Source organism: Astyanax mexicanus, chromosome 15 (assembly GCF_023375975.1).
Source record: "Astyanax mexicanus isolate ESR-SI-001 chromosome 15, AstMex3_surface, whole genome shotgun sequence".
NCBI classification, from domain to species: Eukaryota; Metazoa; Chordata; class Actinopteri; order Characiformes; family Acestrorhamphidae; genus Astyanax; species Astyanax mexicanus.
In genome coordinates this window covers 14,579,872-14,600,000 of record NC_064422.1, presented here as the reverse complement: position 1 = coordinate 14,600,000, position 20,129 = coordinate 14,579,872, and the positions used below count along the sequence as shown (strand labels likewise).

Here is a 20,129-nt window from a genome sequence, read left to right as displayed (position 1 = left end):
TTCCCTTTCGGAAGGTGTCAGGAGAGCTTCCAAATGGCAGGATCACACTCCTCCTCCATATGGGTCACACAGCTGCTGATTCCAGGTCTGTGTCATCCCCCGGTGGCGTCCGTCCGTCTCCTCCCTCTCTGTTTTCCAGAACACACGCAGATCCTCGATTTGTTTCCATGTCCACTTCCAAACACATGGACACACCAGTGCTTACACCTGGACCCACACCTGGACCGGTGCAGGAGCCCACCCGCAGCTGTTTGTTTGGGTTTGAGGGGCGGAAAGGAAAGAGTGTGTGGTGTTCGGGGAGCCGGCCAGCACCGACCTGCTGCTCACTTCAGATTACAACACATGGAGAAGAATAGATGAATACACACTGAGGTTATATTGGATCACAGTTGGATCAGATCCAGCAGACTGGGACCCTCAGTGCCTGTAAAGCAACAGAAAAATATTGAGATGAATTGGAAATTGGAAATAAAATGTGAGCAAGGAGGCTCTAGTATCACCTCTAGCTTGGATGCAAGATGAGATACATTTGCACATCGAGACATACAGGTTCTATAGCTCATCCTGTAGAACATTAGCTTACAGATGTTGCAGCTGGGCCTGTAGACTGGGCACAACAAGGAAGTGTTGGAATCTGGCTAAAACATACCTGGGAATCACTTGGTATGAGTGGGTGAGCATTATCCTGCTGAAAAAATGGCTGGATGATGTTCATCACATATTGCTATTGTATCACCAGAAGTTACTAATTGATGGATGCAATATGCAATAGCCACAGCAAAGGCAGGATTGAAGTGCTCACCACAAGGCCCCCAGATATGTTTTTATTGGATTTCAAACAGAACCTGCATTTGTTGCTTATGACAATATGGTTCCAGTCCATAGCAGTCCAGGTTTCTTGTTCACAAGACTACTGTACACAAAAGTGACAGTGGCTGGCTGATACACAGCCTGGATAGTGGGCAATTTATTGAAATTACCAATGATGCACCCCTTCATAAAGTGTGTATATATATGCATTTGCAAGAAAATTGTGAATTGAGTTGTTTGGAAGGAACAGACAACGCTGTGTGTGGAGAAAAAAGGCACACCACACCATCATCAAAACCTCATCCCAACTGTGAAACATGGTGGAGGGGGCATCATGGTTTGGGGCTGCTTTGCTGCCTCAGGGTCTGCACGGATTTCCGTCATCAACAGAAAAATGAATTCCCAAGTTTACCAAGAAATTTTGCAGGAAAACTTAAGACCATCTGTCCGCCAACTGAAGCTCAACAGAGGATGGATGATGCAACAGGACAACGACCCAAAACATAGAAGTAAATCAACAACAGAATGGCTTCATCAGAAGAAAATACGCCTTCTGGAGAGTCCTGACCTCAAACCAATAGAGATGCTGTGGCATCATGACCTCAAGAGAGAGATTCTCACCAGATATCCCAAGAATATTATAGCTGAACTGAAACAGTTTTGTGAAGAGAATGAACCGAAATCCCTCCTGACCGTATAAAGTATGTCTTAGAGAGAGTAATAGATGCTTGTCTAGCAGTCAGCAGGAGATCTCTCATCAGGAGGTACACTACCCAAAAGCAGCCTTTGAAAGCCTTATTTAGAGCATGGAGGGAATCACTTTTACACACTCTTGTGTTAAGACCCAGTTTCAAATCAGATCACACCTGTAATCATTTAAGTACCTGCCTGTAACATAACTGCATTGCATCCCAAGTTGGTGTTTTATTTTTTTAATAAGGCTTATACCTGGAGGTCACATGACTCCATTTAATCGATGTCTTCTCTGAGCGCGTATCTCCTTACAGTATGGCCTCCAGACTGAGACACAGCAGCTCTTGTGCTTTTATTATTGCTTTAATATTGCATGCACTGTATGTAAATTACCCTCCTTCAGGCAGCATTATTTTTATTGTAGTGTATTTTTCTGTTTTGTGTTGTATGAAGTTCTCGTTATTGATGATGCTGCTTCAGCCCAGAAACGGAAAACAAACGAGCGAGAGCGAAGATCACACATTACACACCACTCCAAACTGGTTTCCATAGCAAAGAGTCCGAAAGCCAGACTTCTCCATCCTCATAAAAATGCATTACAATTCATTACAGTCACACTCCTGTATTACAATGAGCCCTAAAGAGAGAGGGGGCAAGAGAGAGAGAGAGAGAGAGATGGACAGAGCGTGAGAGACAGGAGAGAGAGAGAAGAGGAGAGGAAATAAGAGAAAAAAGGGCTGGGGAGAGGGAGAGGAAAGAAAAGGAATAACAGACAGGGAAAAAAAGCAAAAGGACAGAAGTGAGACAGAAGAAGCAGTATAAAAAGAGTGTGAGAGAGAAATGGGCAGGCTGAAAAAAAGAGAGAGACAGACTGGGAGAAGTGGAGCAAAATAAGTGGAGAGGACAGGAGAGAGAAACAAAGGTGAGAAAAAGGTAAGAGAGAGGAAAGGAGGACGAGAGAGCAAAAGAAAGGAGAGAGAGGAGTCAAAAGAGAGGGTAGAAAAAACTATGTATAAAAAGAGAGAGAGAGAGAGAGAGAGAGAGAGAGAGATGGACAGAGTGTGAGAGACAGGGAGAGGAGGAGATGAAGAAGAAGATAGGAAATAAGAGAAAAAATGGGTGGGGTGAGGGAAAGGAAAGAAAAGAAGGAAGTGACAGCTAAAGAAAGAGCAAAAGGACAGAAGTTAGAGGAAAGAAACAGTATAATAAGAATATGAGAGAAAGAGATGGGCAGGGTGAGACAAAGGGGTGGAAAAGGCGAGAGAGAGAAAGAAAAGGGATAGACAGTGAGAGATGCGGCAGGGGAGAGAGAGCAAAAGAAAGAGCAAGAGAGAGATGAACAGAGGGTGAGAGACAGGACAGAGAGAGAAGAGGAAAAGGAAAGAAGAGAAAAAAGGAATGGACAGAGTGAGAGAGAGAGAGAGACAGACTGGGAGAAGTGAAGCAAAATGTAAGAGGAGAGAAAAGGAGAGAGAAACAAAGGTGGAAATGGCAAGAGAGAGAGAGAGAGAAAAAAAGAAAGAGAAAGCAAAAGAAAGGAGAGAGATCAAAAAAGAGATAGAGATCAAAAAGAGAGATTTTTTACACACAATAGAAAAAAAATCTATGAGAAAAATAGAGAGAGAGAGAGAGAGAGAGAGAGAGAGAGAGAGAAAGAGAAACAGAAGGGAGTAGAGACATTTGAAGATAGAGTGAGATAAATATTATCGTGCGAGAACAAGTGAGATACACAAAGAGAAAGTTACAGAGAGAGTGAGAGATGGAAAGGAAGAACATGGACAAAACATTGACAGAATGTAAGAGATAGAAAAGGAAGGAGCAAAAATGAGATATAGAGAGAGCAAGAGACATTTAAAGAGTGAATAAATATAATCTTGTGAGAAAAAGAGAGAGATACACAAAGAGAGAGTCACAGAAAGAGAGAGAAAGAGATAAAAAAGTGGGGGCTAGAGAGAGAAAGGAAAGGAGGAAGAGACAGCTAAAGAAAAAGAAACAAAACCACAGGAGAGAGATCAAAAAGAGAGAGGGAGAAAGACAATATAAAAAAGAGTGATATAAAAAAATGTGGCAGATGAGAAAGAGAGTGAAAGAAAGAGCAAGAGGGCAGGAGAGAGATCTAAAGAAAGAGAGAGATAGAGTGAGGGAAAGAAAGAAAATTAACAGAAAGTAAGAGATAAAGGGAAAGAGAGAATGAAGGTGTAGAAATGGGCAAAGGAGAGAGTGAGAGAAAGAGAGAGAGAGAGAGAGAGAGAGAGAGAGACAAAAGTGAATAGAAACATAGAGATACACAAAGATAGAGATACAGACACGATTGAGCGTGCAAGAAAAAGGGAGAGAGAGAGAGAGAGAGACTCAAAGAGAGAGTTACACAGAGAGAGAAAGAGAGACTGAGACTGAATGGGAGAGGGAGGGAATAAGTTGAGAAAGATGTGTGAGATACTGTTAGTGATAGAGAGAGAAAAAAGAGAGAAATGATAGAGAGATAAAGAAACGGAGAGAGTTAGTGGTGGAGAGAGGTGTAATCTGTATGCACAGGGTGTATTCAGTGTGTAGGAGGGGATGGAGTGTAAGAATGGGGTGAGTGTGAGTGATGAACGGCCCTCTTTGGAGTGACCAGCCACACACACATATATACACACATATATGCATTTACATACACACAAGGCCAGACAGTGATACATTCTGAATTCTGGAGTGTATGGTCCTGGTCCTGGTTCTCTGAGGAGATGTTTTCAGTGCCTGAGGGCTGATAAAGCCCAAACTACAGGGGAATTAGAAAGTCGATAGTGTTCATTAAAATTAATGAATAGATGGACTTTGCTGGCAGATGCTGTGCCCCCCCCCCAAACACACACACACACACTTCCTCACCCACCCTCAGCGCTAATCACTGTGTTCTTCACCCCAATAGCAAGGACGACTCCAACCACTGTAATCAGCTTTGAGCTCAGAGTTAGATACAGCACTAGCCTCCAGCAGCACAACTGCAGCCTGATACACACTGTATGTCCAAATATTTAAAGAAAAAACTTCCCCTAAAATCCACTTCTTCTTGTTATTAGTGAGATACTATACGTCTCTCTGATTTGTATATACATATATATATATATATATATATATATATATATATATATATATATATATATATATATATATATATATATGTAATGACTTTATGGCTTTGCTCATCTTAGCTCAGGACTGACGACAGGCAGAGCGTACAGCTTTTGTTTACAGAGCTAGTTAGCATTAGCTATCTTGTGTAAGTGACTATAGGTTTAAATTGGATCTCCGGTTGATTCTGCGTTTTACCGAGAGCTTAAATATACAGTATGGGGGCACGGTTTGACAAGGTTGTAAAACACGACAGAACACCGGTCAAAGCAGGCGCCGTTCACGTCTAAATTTTTTTTTTTATATATAAAGCGAACTGTATTCTAAATAGGTGGAGCTAAACTGCTGTACGCTAAATGAGTAGTGCTTAACTACTGTAGGCTAAACTGCTATGAGCTGTATTCTGTGAATGGATGGAGCTAAACTGCTGTAGGCTAAATGGGTGGAGCTAAACTGCTGTAGACTGAATGAATGGAGCTAAACTACTGTAGGCTAAACTCCTTTAGTCTATATTCAAAATGGGTGGGGCTAAAGTGCTGCAGGCTGAATAGATGGGAGTGAATTGCAGTAGGATAAACTGCTATGGGCTTTAGTCTAAATGGGTGGAGCTAATCTGTAGTAGGCTGAATGGGTGGAGCTAAACTGCTGTAGACTGAGTGGCCATGGCTAAAAGTTATAGGTGAATAGGTGGAGCTGATCTGTATGCTAAATGAATGGGTGGAGCTAATCTGATGTAGGTTGAATTGCTTTTAGGCTGCTTTACAGGTGGAATAAATTGCTATAAGCTAAATAGGCAAATTGGTTGTTTTGGCCACTTTCTGTATATACATATTTATTTCTTATTTTTTACCTCCACAGAAGACCTAGACACTAGTGTCTGTGCATCTGAGTGTGAGATTGTGTGTGTTGCATGCTAATCAGTGTCAGTGTCAGTCTGCAGGGGTGTGTTGGTGTGTGTTGGTTGTGAGGGTCTGAGCTGATGTTATGGGTAATCGATGAGGTTGCGCTGTCCGGCCGCGATGCTTTCCCCTACAGATTATCTAGCGTCCATCAACACTGAGCAGGAGGGGAGGGGGTGTTAGCTCAGAGCCGTTATCTTAGCGCAATTTAATTAAAGCCCCCAGCAGATTACAGCCCCCCTCCCCCCCACCAGATTAAACCCAGGCCCGCTAATAAAAGTAGCCAAAACATGATGTAGTAGGATTAGGACACCATGAGCAGAGGGTCAGTGAGTGCGAATAATGAGCTTTAGAAGAATTAGAGGACAAGCAGAGGACAAATAAACGACAGTTACATAGATGAACAGATCAGTGAACAGGTGTCCCAGTACTTTTGTCCAAATAGATAGATATCTAGCTAGCCAGATAGATAGATAGATAGATAGATAGATAGATAGATAGATAGATAGATAGATAGATAGATAGATAGATAGATAGATAGATAGATAGAAAGCAAATAATGAATCTAACTGACTATTATCAATAAATTAACTGTTCATTTTGCTAATCATTGTGACCATTTTTATGATTAAATACTTCATGGAGGTTGGGGTTGCTCATACATAGTTAATGCTGTGTAAATCTGCAGATTATAGTGAGCCATTTAGCTAAATAGTTGAATCTGATAACTGTATGCAATAATAGTAAACCGTAACAGAAAATAGCTAAACACTGCTAACTGTTCATAACTGTAAATAACTAGTAAACTCTTTTAAGTGAAAATAGCTAACTTTGCTAACTGTAAATAACTAGTAAACACTTCTAACATAAAATAGCTAACTCTGCTAATGCTAAATAACTGTAAACAACTAGTAAACTCTTTCAATAGGAAAAAGCTAACTCTGCTAACTGTAAATAACCAGTAAACTCTTCTAACTGAAAGTAGCTAACACTGCTAATGCTATATAACTGTAAATAACTAGTAAACTCTTCTAACACAAAATAGCTAACTCTGCAAATGCTAAATAATTGTAAATACTAGTAAATATTTTTTGACTCAAAATAGCTAACGCTACAAAACGGTAAATAACTAGTAAACCCTTCTAACTAAAAATAGCTAACTCTGCTAACTGTAAATAACTAGTAAACTCTTCTAATGCAAAATAGCTAACTCTGCTAACTATCCATAGCTGTAAAAAACTAGATAACACTTCTAACACAATATAGCTAACTCTACATAACTGTACATAACTAGAGAACTCTCCTACCTGAAAATAGCTAACTTTACATAATTGTAAATAACTAGTAAACTCTTCTAACTGTAAGTAGCTAACGCTACATAATTGTAGCTAACACTGCCAACTATCCTTATCTGTAAAAATCTAGTGATCTTTTCTAACACAAAATTGCTACTCTGCTAACTATTTATAACTGTAAATATCTAGAAAATTCCTTTAACAGAAAAATAGCTAATTATGCATAACTGTAAATAACTAGTAAACTCTTCTAACTGTAAGCAGCTAACTTTACATAACTGTAAATAATTAGTAAACTTCTCTAACTGTGAGTAGCACATTTATTTAACAATAAATAGTTCACTCTGCTAACTGTAAATAACTAGTAAACTCCTCTAACTGGAAAGAGCTAACTCTACATAACTGTAAATAACTAGAAGTTAAAGAAGACTAGAAGACAGGTGGAATTTATAGCTAAATGGAAAGTCTCCTGAATATGTATCACAGGTATTTATTAAGCAGGTCAGTTGGTCAGAGGTTGCGGTTCTGGTGGTTGTAGTGTGTAGTGTACGATGATACCTTAGGTTGCTTTTTGAGTAAAGAAAGTTCTATACAGATATGGTCTCTGAGGGCTGAGCTCCTGCCCCGGTTCCCTGTCGCGCTGGGAGTGTGTACTGCTCTTTTCTGCTGAGGTAATTATCTCTGGTAGCGTGACCTCGGCTCCAGCGAGCGGCGGAGTCGGGGCTCAGGCAGAAATAATGACTGTACGGGCTTTCAGAGCGAGGAGGATGGAGCGGAGCATTCGGTCTTTTTCTCGTTAGCGTTTTTTTGGAAAACACTCTACCCAGCACAAGTTTGAGGACAGTTCAATGTTTCAATGTTTCTTTATAGTGAAATAAAAAAAATCCTGTTGAAGTCAATGCTTTTAAAGCTTTGGGCTCTAAATTTAACCTCTACTTTTGGCTATGGGGTAGTATGTGTGTGGGGCCTTGTGCTTTAAATGTGGGTGTGATTCCTGCTTGAGTAGCATGGACAGTTCTAACCAGATGTTGCCAGTCACGATCATTGCTACCCACTGTGCTGTGGTAAATGGTAAATACCTGCACAACTTCAGAGTTGGAACGTCCCATCCCACTATCAGTGGCATCCACTTTCAGGGGTCAACCTTACTCACAAGATAACCCCTCACAGCTTATACAGGTCTGGGTGGTCCCAACAGCAATGTTCCAACATGTAGTGTAGCTACAGTATGTTACAATGGACAAAAACACCCAATTCATACCCTTGAGTTGCTTAAATCCCATTAAAGCACATTATTCATGTACATCATGTCTCTGTACTTGTTCTAAACTCATAATAACAAGCGTGAGGCATGCTGTCTGGAGTTAAGATGATTTGACTCGCTCTGCAGTGGCAGATGTTCAGATAATAATATCTAGCGAATGTCAGGCATATGGCTCATACTGGGAATTGTCCAGTTTCCACGAAGATGACACATTTGCCGCTCATCAGTGTAATTAGCTGATCAGAACTGCAGATATACAAACACATATGCTGCGTTTGGTTCAGCCAGGCACACCAATAGTGCGGCCATGTTGGGAAGGTCAATGGCACGCTGCCAGACTGGGCATTGTGTAGATACAGTGCAGCATTTTAGCAATTATATAAATTATATAGTACTAAAGATACAGCACTGACGATATAGAAGATACAGCAGGAAGGGATTTATTAGCTTTTACTTATTTATTTTACCTATTACCTATTTATCAACTTTTTATAAAAGAGCCTTATTTTAAAGCAGTACCAAAAACCACTTTTAACCACTATAGGGTACTTTTTTTTTTTTTCTTTGTTTGATGGAATTTAGTTGGTCCACCAGCTTAAACATCCTGACCAAGCTTCTCAACCAGCATAGTATGCCAATTTTTAAAATAACTACATTAAAAAAAAGAAAATACATGTACAGTACTGTACTGTACATGTAAAACTGTACAGTAAACTGTAAATAATTTCTTCATTGTTGTTCAATGGCAAACATTTGATTAGAGAAATCATAAATGAGGAGACACTGGCTGAAATATGTGAAAAACAATAATAAACTCTCCTTCAAAGTTTCTTCTGTGATAGGTTTAGAACGTTATCATCACAAACCTACGTTCTGATGTGTAATTCAGTGTTTGTCAGTGTGTGAGTTTCTCCTCTGCGTGTGTACATGAGGTCAGCACGTGATATCAACGCATGGGCTTAAAAACAATGTTTTGAATCATTCGTTCACTTAGTGAGTTGACTCAACTCAAACCATTTCTTTGTCTACTGTAGTTTGATATTTTGTAGCGTCCACAGTTAATCCTGTTGGATGTAGTTGGTCCTTCTTGGTGGTATGCTGACATTACCCTGGATACCGTGGCTCTTGATGCATCACAAAGACTTGCTGTCTTGGTCACAGATGCACCAGCAAGACGCGCACCAACAATTTGTCCTCTTTTGAACTTTGGTATGTCACCCATAATGTTGTGTGCATTGCTATATTTTGAGCAGAACTGTGCTCTTACCCTGCTAATTGAACTTTCACACTCTGCTATTACTGGTGCAATAATGTGTAATTAATAAAGATTGGCCACCAGGCTGCTCCAATTTAGCCATGAAACCTCCCACACTAAAATGACAGGTGTTTCAGTTTCATTGTCCAACCCCTGTACACTGACCTGTATTTACAGTTATTAGCATGATCATAACAATATACTAGATCAAGGAAACCAAATTGCTCGTATTATCACACCCTAAACCCATAAGCCTGGCAGTGCCCCGGGTGCAGTTGGCCGCACATTCACCAAACACTTTACTTTTCAATTATAGCTGATTGTCTCTCGCTCAGGCGCTGAATTAGCTGATAATCTCCTGCTTATCTGATAAATCTGATAATCAGATCCATGCGCTGAGCAGCAGCCATGCTCCAGCAGGGAATAAACTGGCCCAGATTTGGGGGGAAGTCTCATCACTAACCCAGTTGTCTGACATGTTTTCGGCTCGGGCTGCTGAGGGATTGTGGGAGCCGTTAGATGTTCACAGCGTGTAGGGCTGGATGTTTGGGATCAAGATGCCCCAAAACTAGTGTCACTGGTGTGACTGGGAGTGATCGCAGGGCAAAAAAAAAAAAAAGTCTAATTTCCCCATTCGCCCTCCTTCACCCCCCTTTACCCCAGATTACCCGAGACTCGTTGGCATGAGGAGTGCGTAGAGTTACTCGTGTAAATCAAGTGAAAGCCTTGTATTGTTTGTATCTTGTCATTTCTTTGTTATTTTATATTAATAAAGTATATCGTCGCTGTTCAATGGAAAACACTTATCTTCAAAACAGCAATTTACAGGAGAGAGAAAAAAACTTGTAAACTTTCAATGGAAGTCAATGTAAAAAGAATTTATTTCAGGTCATTTTGAAGAGTTCCTATTGGTCCGTTCATCAAGAAATTTTGGCAGTGTTTTTGGAGTGTAAGGGACAGCTTGTCTGTTCAAATTATATAGTAAACTAAAAATCGACAAAAAAATGGAGATAAGTGTTTTTTATTGGACAGCGACGATATTCTCACGCATAATTCACAAACTCGAGTTGCTGTTTATATTGTGTCCCAATTTCGTTAGGAATGGATCAATGGAATTGATTGACATTTTTAGTAAACCAAACTGTGAGCTATAGCTCTATAAATCCACATTCCGCCATTCCTAGCCTTTCTTCTATGTGTGGGAGCCTTATATGTGTGTGAAGTCGCAGCCTGCTGTTCCCTGATTGGCTGGACGCAACGTGACGGCGGAATTCATTTGAATAAAGTTGAGCTTTGCTGATTTTTTTTTTGCCGGAGGGCGGGCCTGGCAGAATAATAATACTAATACTAATACTAATACTAATAATACTACTACTACTACAACTACTACTAATAATAATAATAATAATAATAATAATAATAATAATAATAATTGTGGTCGCTGAATTTTCAGAGCAGGCAAAAGGGTCATACACAGTAAATCCAACAGGAAAGGGGCAAAGCAAAAATAGTATTCTAAATACAAAAATTAGGTTGGCAACTGCAAACAAACAATAGGAAGGGCAAGGCAAAAGAGTAGTTGAAAAACACAAAAATTGGTTTGTAACAATAGGAAACAAACAAAATGAACGCTTAGAAGAAGAGCTTGGAATCTAGTTTCAATACCTGTTGAGGAAACAATGGAAACAGGGGGGTATATATACAAGACAGACCAGGTGGGTGCAATCAGAAGCTCAAAGAGCATGAACACTCTAGCGTTATGTGATCAGCAGAGTCAGTGAAGTCAGTTGAGAGAGAGCATGCTGGAAATTGAAGTCTTGGTTAGAGTAGAGTTGGTGAATACAGTGATTAGCTCTATTTGATTTACACTTAGAACCCTACGGACGTATTTTCAGTTGAAAATCACACCTTGTGTTCTCAGCTTAATTACTCAGGAATCCCTTCACACTTAAACACAATCCATATATGGTTAGAAAGGGCAGAACTTACTCTTTCTAAAAATAGTGATGATATTCCAGTGCGGTAAAGCTCCTTCCTCAACCACTATTATTTACCTTTAGTGCTTCAAACATATTTATATGATGTTTCAAACCAAATTATATCAGTAAACATCAGACTCAAAAGTGTCAACAGAAAAAGGGTGCACTCAAACTAAAGCTAGGTATGGTGTGCACACTACTTTACATAGTTTTTATTTACTTGCACATTTTTACTAAGTAGTTATTTTGCACTAAACATTTTTATTTATTTAGACTAAAAAGTTTACATTTTTGTTTATATTTTCTTTGTGTGTCCTGATCAAAATATTAAAAGGCACAGGCTCCTCTGAGTGTCAGGTGGTTTTTATTAATCTACATGTATCCTAGAGGTGTGATTATTGATTATCAAGAAAAAAAAAACTCCGCCTGATGCTCTCCATGTATTTTTTCAAAGTAATAAACCATGTAATGAACTATCATCAATATTCTTATGCTTTCAACTCATATACACTGTAGTCTAAACATTTTAAACAGATATCTTAGGTGTGAATATATTTAAAGTCTATACATTTAAAAATAAGTTAAAAAATAAACAGGCGCTTGGTAAAATTTTAACCAAATCATGTCCAGTTCCAGGAAAATATAACAATTCTGCTTCCCTTTACATTTTAAATGATTATATTTTTGAGCAGCCGTATGTCTTCTGGAGTAAAAGAGATCAGGGCATGTGGCTGTCTGATATAATTACTATGTTATAAGACCTGAAAGAGTAACTGACAAAAACTGAGAAAAAACACACCAAAACAGCCTAGGGTTCAAAGGGTTAAAGTTATAATCCATATTATGCCAAGAACTACTTAACTAAGTAGAGAAAAAAATACTTGAAGAAATGAAGGTCAGCCAATCTGAAACTTTTAAAGCATCCTTAAAGCAGAATTCTGGAGAAAAATGAATTTTTGTGTAGTAAAACATGATAAAAAGTACTTACCTTTGATGATCAGCACACCTCCGTTCTCCCTCAGCGTTCCGAGATCCAGAAATTTTAACAGTTTGTCCAAACACCCTTCAGACTGGGTGACACGGGGCATAATTTACCCAGATAAATCGCTTTTTCCACCGTTATTCCTCCTTGCTAGAATCTGCAGAGCTCTGACTTTTAAAACGATGCATTAATAACTTAAAAAGTCCACAAGAAGCTTATTAAAAAACAGTGTTTACGTCCTATAATGCGAGTTCCTACTCCAAGTGCCGCCATTACTGTACTGAAAATAACATAGACATATATATATATATATATATATATGGAGAAAAATATAAAATATAAAAGCATTGAATGAACTCTATATGGAGTTTAACCAGGGTGTACATCCTGTATTTGTTTCATATATTTATCATGTTGTGAAAATACATATCGCCACTGGCGGTTGGCGTATCTTTCAGTATAATGGTGTCTGAGTTGTTACGTCTGAGAAAACGTCTAACAATCTTTTTCTTTCTCTCTCTTTTCTTTCTTGGTGCCGCTCCTGTAATGAACACTTCAAAGGTAAGAAAAAAATCATTATTACCCATTAAGTTAAATTACAGTTAAGGATGTTTCTATGTGTATTTACGTCTGTACGAGAATTCCACACATTCTCTCGTTTTCTTGGGTATATATTTCTTCTGTGTTTGTGATGAACGCATTCTGAGTGGGTTTGCTGTGAAGCAGTTCATTGTAGAGATGAGTGGGTCGAAGGCATCAATGCTTGGATGTTTTTTTTTTTCTTCTTCCTGAGAGCAGAGCTAAATGAAGTGTCTCCTATATGCTATATATTCCTCTTATATACCCTTGTATATATTTGTGCACTGCATCCAGATTCCACTCACGCAGTTGCAGCGTTATTGAGTGACACATGACCAACAGCGGTAAGATTGCATATTGTTGATGTAGGGGTCAAGTGTGACAAGGGGTGGAATCACAAGGTATCTCACAATATAATATTATCACGATATATTGCCCACAATATTAATAGTAATAATACCACAATAGTGTGCTTCTCAAAAATTTGATATATCACAAGACAATTATATACGATGCTTCACAGCATTTGTGTTACTAAAGAGGATAAAATACTCCTAAATAAGTAAATACCTTGTTTTACCAATTTATTGGTGTCAAGTTACATAGAATTTGACTACTGACACTTTTTAATGCAGTTTAAGTTAAATTGGAGGGCAAGTCTTAAGGATTTTAGAGCACCTAATTAATTTAATAAAATTTGCCCCAATGTAATCAAAAGGTATTAGAAACAAAAAAATGAAACGATTTATCACTATTTTGATATTTTGTCCCACCTCTTGGTGACAGTAAAGGCAAATGGTGTTGGGGTGATGGTGTGAATAGTGACTTACAGTCATATGAAAAAGTTTGGGCACCCCTATTAATCTTAATCATTTTTAGTTCTAAATATTTGGGTGTTTGCAACAGCCATTTCAGTTTGATATATCTAATAACTGATGGACACAGTAATATTTCAGGATTGAAATGAGGTTTATTGTATTAACAGAAAATGTGCAATATGCATTAAACCCAAATTTGACCGGTGCAAAAGTATGGGTCCCCTTATCATTTTATTGATTTGAATACTCCTAACTACTTTTTACTGACTTACTGAAGCACAAAATTTGTTTGGTAACCTCATTGAGCTTTGAACTTCATAGCTAGGTGTATCCAATCATGAGAAAAGATATTTAAGGTGGCCAATTGCAAGTTGTTCTCCTATTTGAATCTCCTCTGAAGAGTGGCATCATGGGCTCATCAAACAACTCTCAAATGATCTAAAAACAAAGATTGTTCAACATAGTTGTTCAGAGGAAGCCGTTTCTGAAAGCACGCCACAAACAGAGTCGCCTGAGGTGTGCTTTTTGTGCTTTTGCATACCTCAGGCGACTCTGTTTGTGGCGTGCTTGCAGAAATGGCTTCTTTCGCATCACTCTCCCATACAGCTTCTCCTTGTGCAAAGTTCGCTGTGTTGTTGACCGATGCACAGTGACACCATCTGCAGCAAGATGATGCTGCGGCTCTTTGGAGGTGGTCTGTGGATTGTCCTTGACTGTTCTCACCATTCTTCTTCTCTGCCTTTCTGATATTTTTCTTGGCCTGCCACTTCTGGTCTTAACAAGAACTGTCCCTGTGGTCTTCCATTTCCTTACTATGTTCCTCACAGTGGAAACTGAGAGGTTAAATCTCTGAGACAACTTTTTGTATCCTTCAATAAACCTTCAATAAAGTACAATAAACCTCATTTCAATCCTGAAATATTACTGTGTCCATCAGTTATTGGATATATCAAACTGAAATGGCTGTTGCAAACACCCAAATATTTAGAATTAAAAATGATTAAGATTAATAGGGGTGCCCAAACTTTTTCATATGACTGTAAAGGCAAATAGTCATAATAGGTACAATGGTGATACTAATGGCAAATAGTGGTGTTGGGATGAATAGTGATAGTGGGGGCAAATGGTGATGGTGGGGTAAATTGGGGCAAATGGTTATAATATGATAAATGGTGCCATTAGGTGTGAATGATGACTGTATGGGTTAATTGTGACAATGAAAAAAATGATGATGGTGGAGCGAATGGTTATAATAGGATAAATGGTTGACAGAAGTGTAAAAAAAAAAAAGTTACAGTAGGGACAAACGATGATGGTAGGGCTAAATGGTGATGGTTGGAATGAATGGTGATGTAGTGGTGAATGATAGTGACAGTTGGAGTGTTGGTGGATAGTGAGTGGTGATGGTGGGGCCATTGGTGATAGGACAAAGTGGGGTGAATGATGTCAGTATAAATGAATGGCAAAGGTAATGAGTAAATGGTGATAGTAGGGTAAATGACAAGAATGAGATGTATAGTGATGGTAGGAATGACTGGTGATGGATGGGGCAAATGCTGACATTTGGGCAAATGGTGATGGTTGGGTGACTTGTGATGGAATGGGTGAATGGTGACAATAGGGGCAAATGATGTCACTAGAGATGATTTGTGACAGTAGTGAAAAATGGTTGCACAAGAGGGTGGGGCAAAAGGTGACAGTAGGGGTGAATGGTGATGTTGTGGTGAAAGAAGACAGTATGGGAGAAGGATGATGGTAGGGATAAATGTTGATGATAGGAAGGATAAGTGGTAATTGTGATGCCAATGGTGATGGTAGGGACAAAGAGGGATGGTAGGGTACGAATTGTGATAGTAAGGATGAATTGCATGGTGAATGATGTATGAATGAGTGAATCTGAAGGACATCATTGGCAGGTTTCTATATATATATATATATAAATATTTTACTCCTACAAACTATTTTGAGAGTCTCAAGACCTAAATGGCCTTCTTGTTTTTTATCATCGAGGTATTAAAAGTGCTTGCTCTTTCACTACATTGTTGCTTTGGGCTGGCCGGTATAGTCCTGCACTTTCATGTTACTCCAGCTCTGCCTTCCCTGCTCCTTGGAGAAGTTTTTCAAGGAGACTGGGAAGAAAGAAGATGCTGTATCACACAATCAGTTCCCATCGATCCCTGAATCTCATCAACAGGTTCTTTTTTTTTTTGTAGCCTAACAAAACATAATGATGACCTTGTCAAACCTCCAAGCCTCTGAACACCTCCCTCTCACCTCCAGCACTCTCTGTCTCTGCTTTTGTTTATACCCCTCTGCTGGGACACATGTTCCCCTACAGCCGTTCCTTTATACCAGCCTGTGAAATATTTACAGCTCCAAGGATGTGGGTTTTTAAAAACACTAAATAGAGCAACTTGGCCGATCGATACGCCTGGAGCTGGAGCCATTGCGCACTGTTAACTCTATTAGGCTGTTTCTTTAGCATCTTGATTGAGCAACTTTGAGAAATCCATCACAGTTTATTTCTTCCCCCAAAAGGCAATTTAAAAGAGCTGCTAGTGTCAATATGCACATGATACCTTGTCGGATTTTCCGCGTTTTAATGCGTTTTATTAACAAAATATTGGGCTTGAGGTGCAGATCGATCCGCGGAACTGGCGAGAACAGTACATGCCAGAGTAGATCTGCCTTGCCACCGGGGACTATGTTGAATTTTTCATTCCGACGCTTTGTTTGAGGCTCTAATTCTTTATACGGGCTCCTGGATGCGCCGTGCGCCTGAGCCGCCGATGCCAGCGGGCTGCACGTAATAGATGAGACTGATTTGTCAATCTGTTGAGAGACCCGCGCTATTCTGGGAGAGAATCTGATAGTCCATTACTCAGATTGGAGACACAGATAAAAGGCCGTCCATCTGTTGGAGACATTATGAAGCTCTAATGCGGCTCGGCGTGAACACGCCCCGCCACCCACCGAGGGAACAAACCTCTCTCAAACACAATCAGAGCGCTTCGGTTTGAGTCCAGAGCGCTCCTGTTTTGTCTGGACTGATGATTGTGGCATCGCCACTTGTGCTACTGCGGCTTTCCAGCCCTGCTGATGACTGGAACTCGACAAGGGCAATGGATGTGACAGTGCCGAGCGCTAACCGAATGCTGGAATGCAATTACGGAACAGTTAGCGCAGTTGCTGATGTGCCCATTATCTCACCTGACTTTCATTTGACTCTCACAGACAATTCTGACTCTCGCGGGAGAATGGGCTACAACTGTAGCACTTTCCCTCTCTGAAACTGGTCGATATTTATAATATACCTTATTATGAGAAGTAAGAAGTAAGAATCTATAAAAGGAAATTCCATTGCTTTGTTCTGCTACACTCTTAGCAGAAAACATTTTTTGGTTTGTAGCTAGATATGGACTGATGTTGAGGGCTTTTGAGACCAATACAGGTTGCCTATTGTCCTTCATTATTATCATTATGGCAGGATTGCCATTAATTATAAAGGATAGGGCTTAAAGGCACATAATTCTTTTCATGTAAACTCAGTAAGGCATCATTATGTGGGCCTCCTATAATGTTTCTCATCGTCTCACAAGATGAAATGTACAGTATTTTGCTTTATGATATTATTCATTTTTTTATTGTACTGTGATGGACTGAAGAGTATCCAATTCTAATGCTCACTGTACTGGTCTAAGTGAAGGACTCTCGAGAAAGTAAAATGTATAAAAATGTAAATTTACATCAGGGGTATCCAGTTAGTGTTCTGAAACTCACTGTACTTTGCTGAGTGATGGAATCCTGAGAAGGGTATCTGGTTAGTGTTCTACTGGTCACTTGGTACTTGGCTGAGTGATGGACTCTCCTGAGAGGGATATATAATCCCGTAGGTGTTTTAATACTAACTGTGTAGGGGGCTGACTGATGTACTCTCAGGAGGGGTATCTGGTTAGTGTTCTGATATTCACTGTACTGGTCTAAGTGATGACCAGTTAGAGGTTGATTACTCACTATATTGGTCTGAGTGATGGACTCTCAAGAAAGGGGTATCCAGTTAGTGTTCTGAAACTCACTGTACGGTTAGTGTTCAAATGGTCACTGTGCTGTGTTGAGTGATGAGAGGGCGATATCCGGTTACCATTCTGATGCTTCCTGTACTGGCCTGAGTGATGGATTCTCTCTGGAGGTATATCTGGTTAGTGTTCTGATACTCACTGTACTCGTCTGAGTGATGGACTCTTGAGAAAGGGGTATCCAGTTAGTGTTTTGAAACTCACTGTACTTAGCTAAGAGATGGAATTTTGAGATGGTATCCAGTTAGTGTTCTGATATTCACTGTACTGGTCTGAGTGATGGACTCTCTCAAGAGGGATATCTTGATAGTGATCTGATACTCACTCTACTGGTCTGAGTGATAAACTCTCTCTTGAGAGGGGGATATCTGGTTAGTGTTCTAATACTTACTGTACTGGGCGGAATGATGTATGCCTTGGGAGGGATATCCGGTTAGAGTTCTAATACTTACTGTACTGGGCGGAATGATGTATGCCTTGGGAGGGATATCCGGTTAGAGTTCTAATACTCACTGTGGCAGGAGCTAAATGATGCACTCTCAGAAGGGATATCTGGTTAATTTTCTGATCGTTAGTGTACTGGAATGCATGATGTGCTCTTGACAGGGGTATCCAGTTAGTTTTTTTTTTTTTTAACTGCACTGTACAAATACTGATACATACTTTATCAATTCTTGTTTTAAACACTGGAACCCTCTTTTTATTGTTATAATTTTTTTTAATACCCTGTAAATATGAGGTTCCCCATCAGTATGCAGATTCTTTTAACTAGTCTTGGTTCTATGTAGAACCTCTGATAGCCTCTCATTGAACTCCTAAAACACTAGCCTACAGCTCTGCGTCAGATCTGACGTTGCAGGCCTGTCACATCCACTGTCCCTGCTAGCATCTATTGTCAGAATTTCACAGCTAAGAGCTAACAGCTCACAGCTATGTAAGTGTTGCAGTGGTGTCCTGTATTGCCCTTCCGTTCACCTTAGCTTTAGCACAGTTTGCTAGCACTTCCCATTACACACACTCTTATGGTAGCTAACACCCCACTGCTAAGTGACGGAGTGAGAGAATGGAAGCTAAATATGGATCCGTACTTATGAACTCATCACCGGCATCATGCCGGACCACTGCTTGCCCAACACCAGCCCACCGCAGTGCTGTTTATAGCAGCTAGCACAGCTGGAAACCTTAGCCAGGGGTGATTGAGAGGGTGAAAACAAGCTTAGACCCCTCCTTTCTCCCCTTCATCCCACTGCAGGCCATCTTTCAGACAATACTCTGCACTGTGACCCCTCGTACCGGGCCTGCAGAGCTCACCCGGGGCTCAGATCGCAACAACAAAGCTCTGGAACACGGCTCAAACAGACACCGACAGGAGCAGCAGCCAAGCCGAGGCCAGCTGCAAGGCTAAATAAGCTCATTCATCACCGGGAGCAAATCTGAGGTGGGGGAATATGCTGACGCTGGTGAACCAGCGACTCCTGCTTCCTGACGCTCAGGACTCTGACTCAGTGCCTTTCTGCTCGCTCCTCTGAGAACTTTAATTAAACGTCTGAGGTTTATTTGTATCCCTCTTTACTCAGTTTTAGCAGATTTAGCCGCTCCAGTCCTTAAAGTCCTTCCGAAAACCAGGAAAGCCGGTTTCCAAGAAACTGACCGTTGCTTACTGGATCCAGGAACGTGGCTGGAATTGAAAATCCAAGCACCCCCGCCTGCATGCTTTATGGTCAGAACTGCATTTCCTTCATTGTCTGCAGAGAAAAAAGCCTGCGGTGTTATTTTTCCCTGCCCTGTGTGGAAGTGGGCATTCACAGGCTGTTTTAGGCCATGGGGTTGGTTTGGAGGCTCCAGTCGGTGAGGCCTCGGAAGGGGTTTAAGAGCTCACACTCGCCATTAACTCTCCATATATAGTCAAACATCTTCACCACAAACCCACAGCAGACTCGCAGACGAGGGGTGCTGGGTGTGGTGCGGCCATGAGTGCGAGTGCATTTACAAAAGGGACAAGAGAAAAAAAAACATATTTTATAGCGAGAGGAAGCAGAGAGAATGAGAGAGTGCACTCTTAAAACCTAGTGTTCCACACATAGAGATGACGCCACAATAGAAACACTTTCGCGTTGGGAAAGAGCCTTGCAAGAAGACACAGCTTTTGTTAGAGAGATGCATTAAGATGAGGGGATTCAGTAAATCATAGAATCTAAAAATGATGTAGGAACATTAATACTAGGATGTTAAAACACATAAGAAATCATGTTGTAAACGTGTTAAAAATGTGTAAACCAAAATAATCAGGTGCAAGTTAACTTGCGGTTTTTGAGGCTGGTAACTCTGATTCACTTATCCTGTGCAACAGAGGTAACTCTTGGTC

General features: G+C 40.2%; 2 protein-coding genes across 10 annotated transcripts in view; one reads left to right on the top strand and one right to left on the bottom strand.

The window, feature by feature from the left end:
* The window catches only part of sdk2b (sidekick cell adhesion molecule 2b), a 537,061-nt gene that overhangs the window by 112,934 nt on the left and 403,998 nt on the right, over positions 1 to 20,129 (top strand). The gene's annotated exons all lie outside the window — the stretch shown is intronic.
* rpl38 (ribosomal protein L38) overlaps positions 1 to 20,129 on the bottom strand; it is an 888,922-nt gene that overhangs the window by 505,977 nt on the left and 362,816 nt on the right. The window contains exon 1 of one of the 6 annotated variants that reach the window (XM_049464424.1): positions 947 to 950. The exons of the other annotated variants lie outside the window; for them this stretch is intronic. The gene's annotated coding sequence lies outside the window, so the exon portion shown is untranslated. Of the gene's footprint in view, positions 1 to 946; positions 951 to 20,129 lie in introns of those variants that run through there. 6 annotated transcript variants of the gene reach the window in all.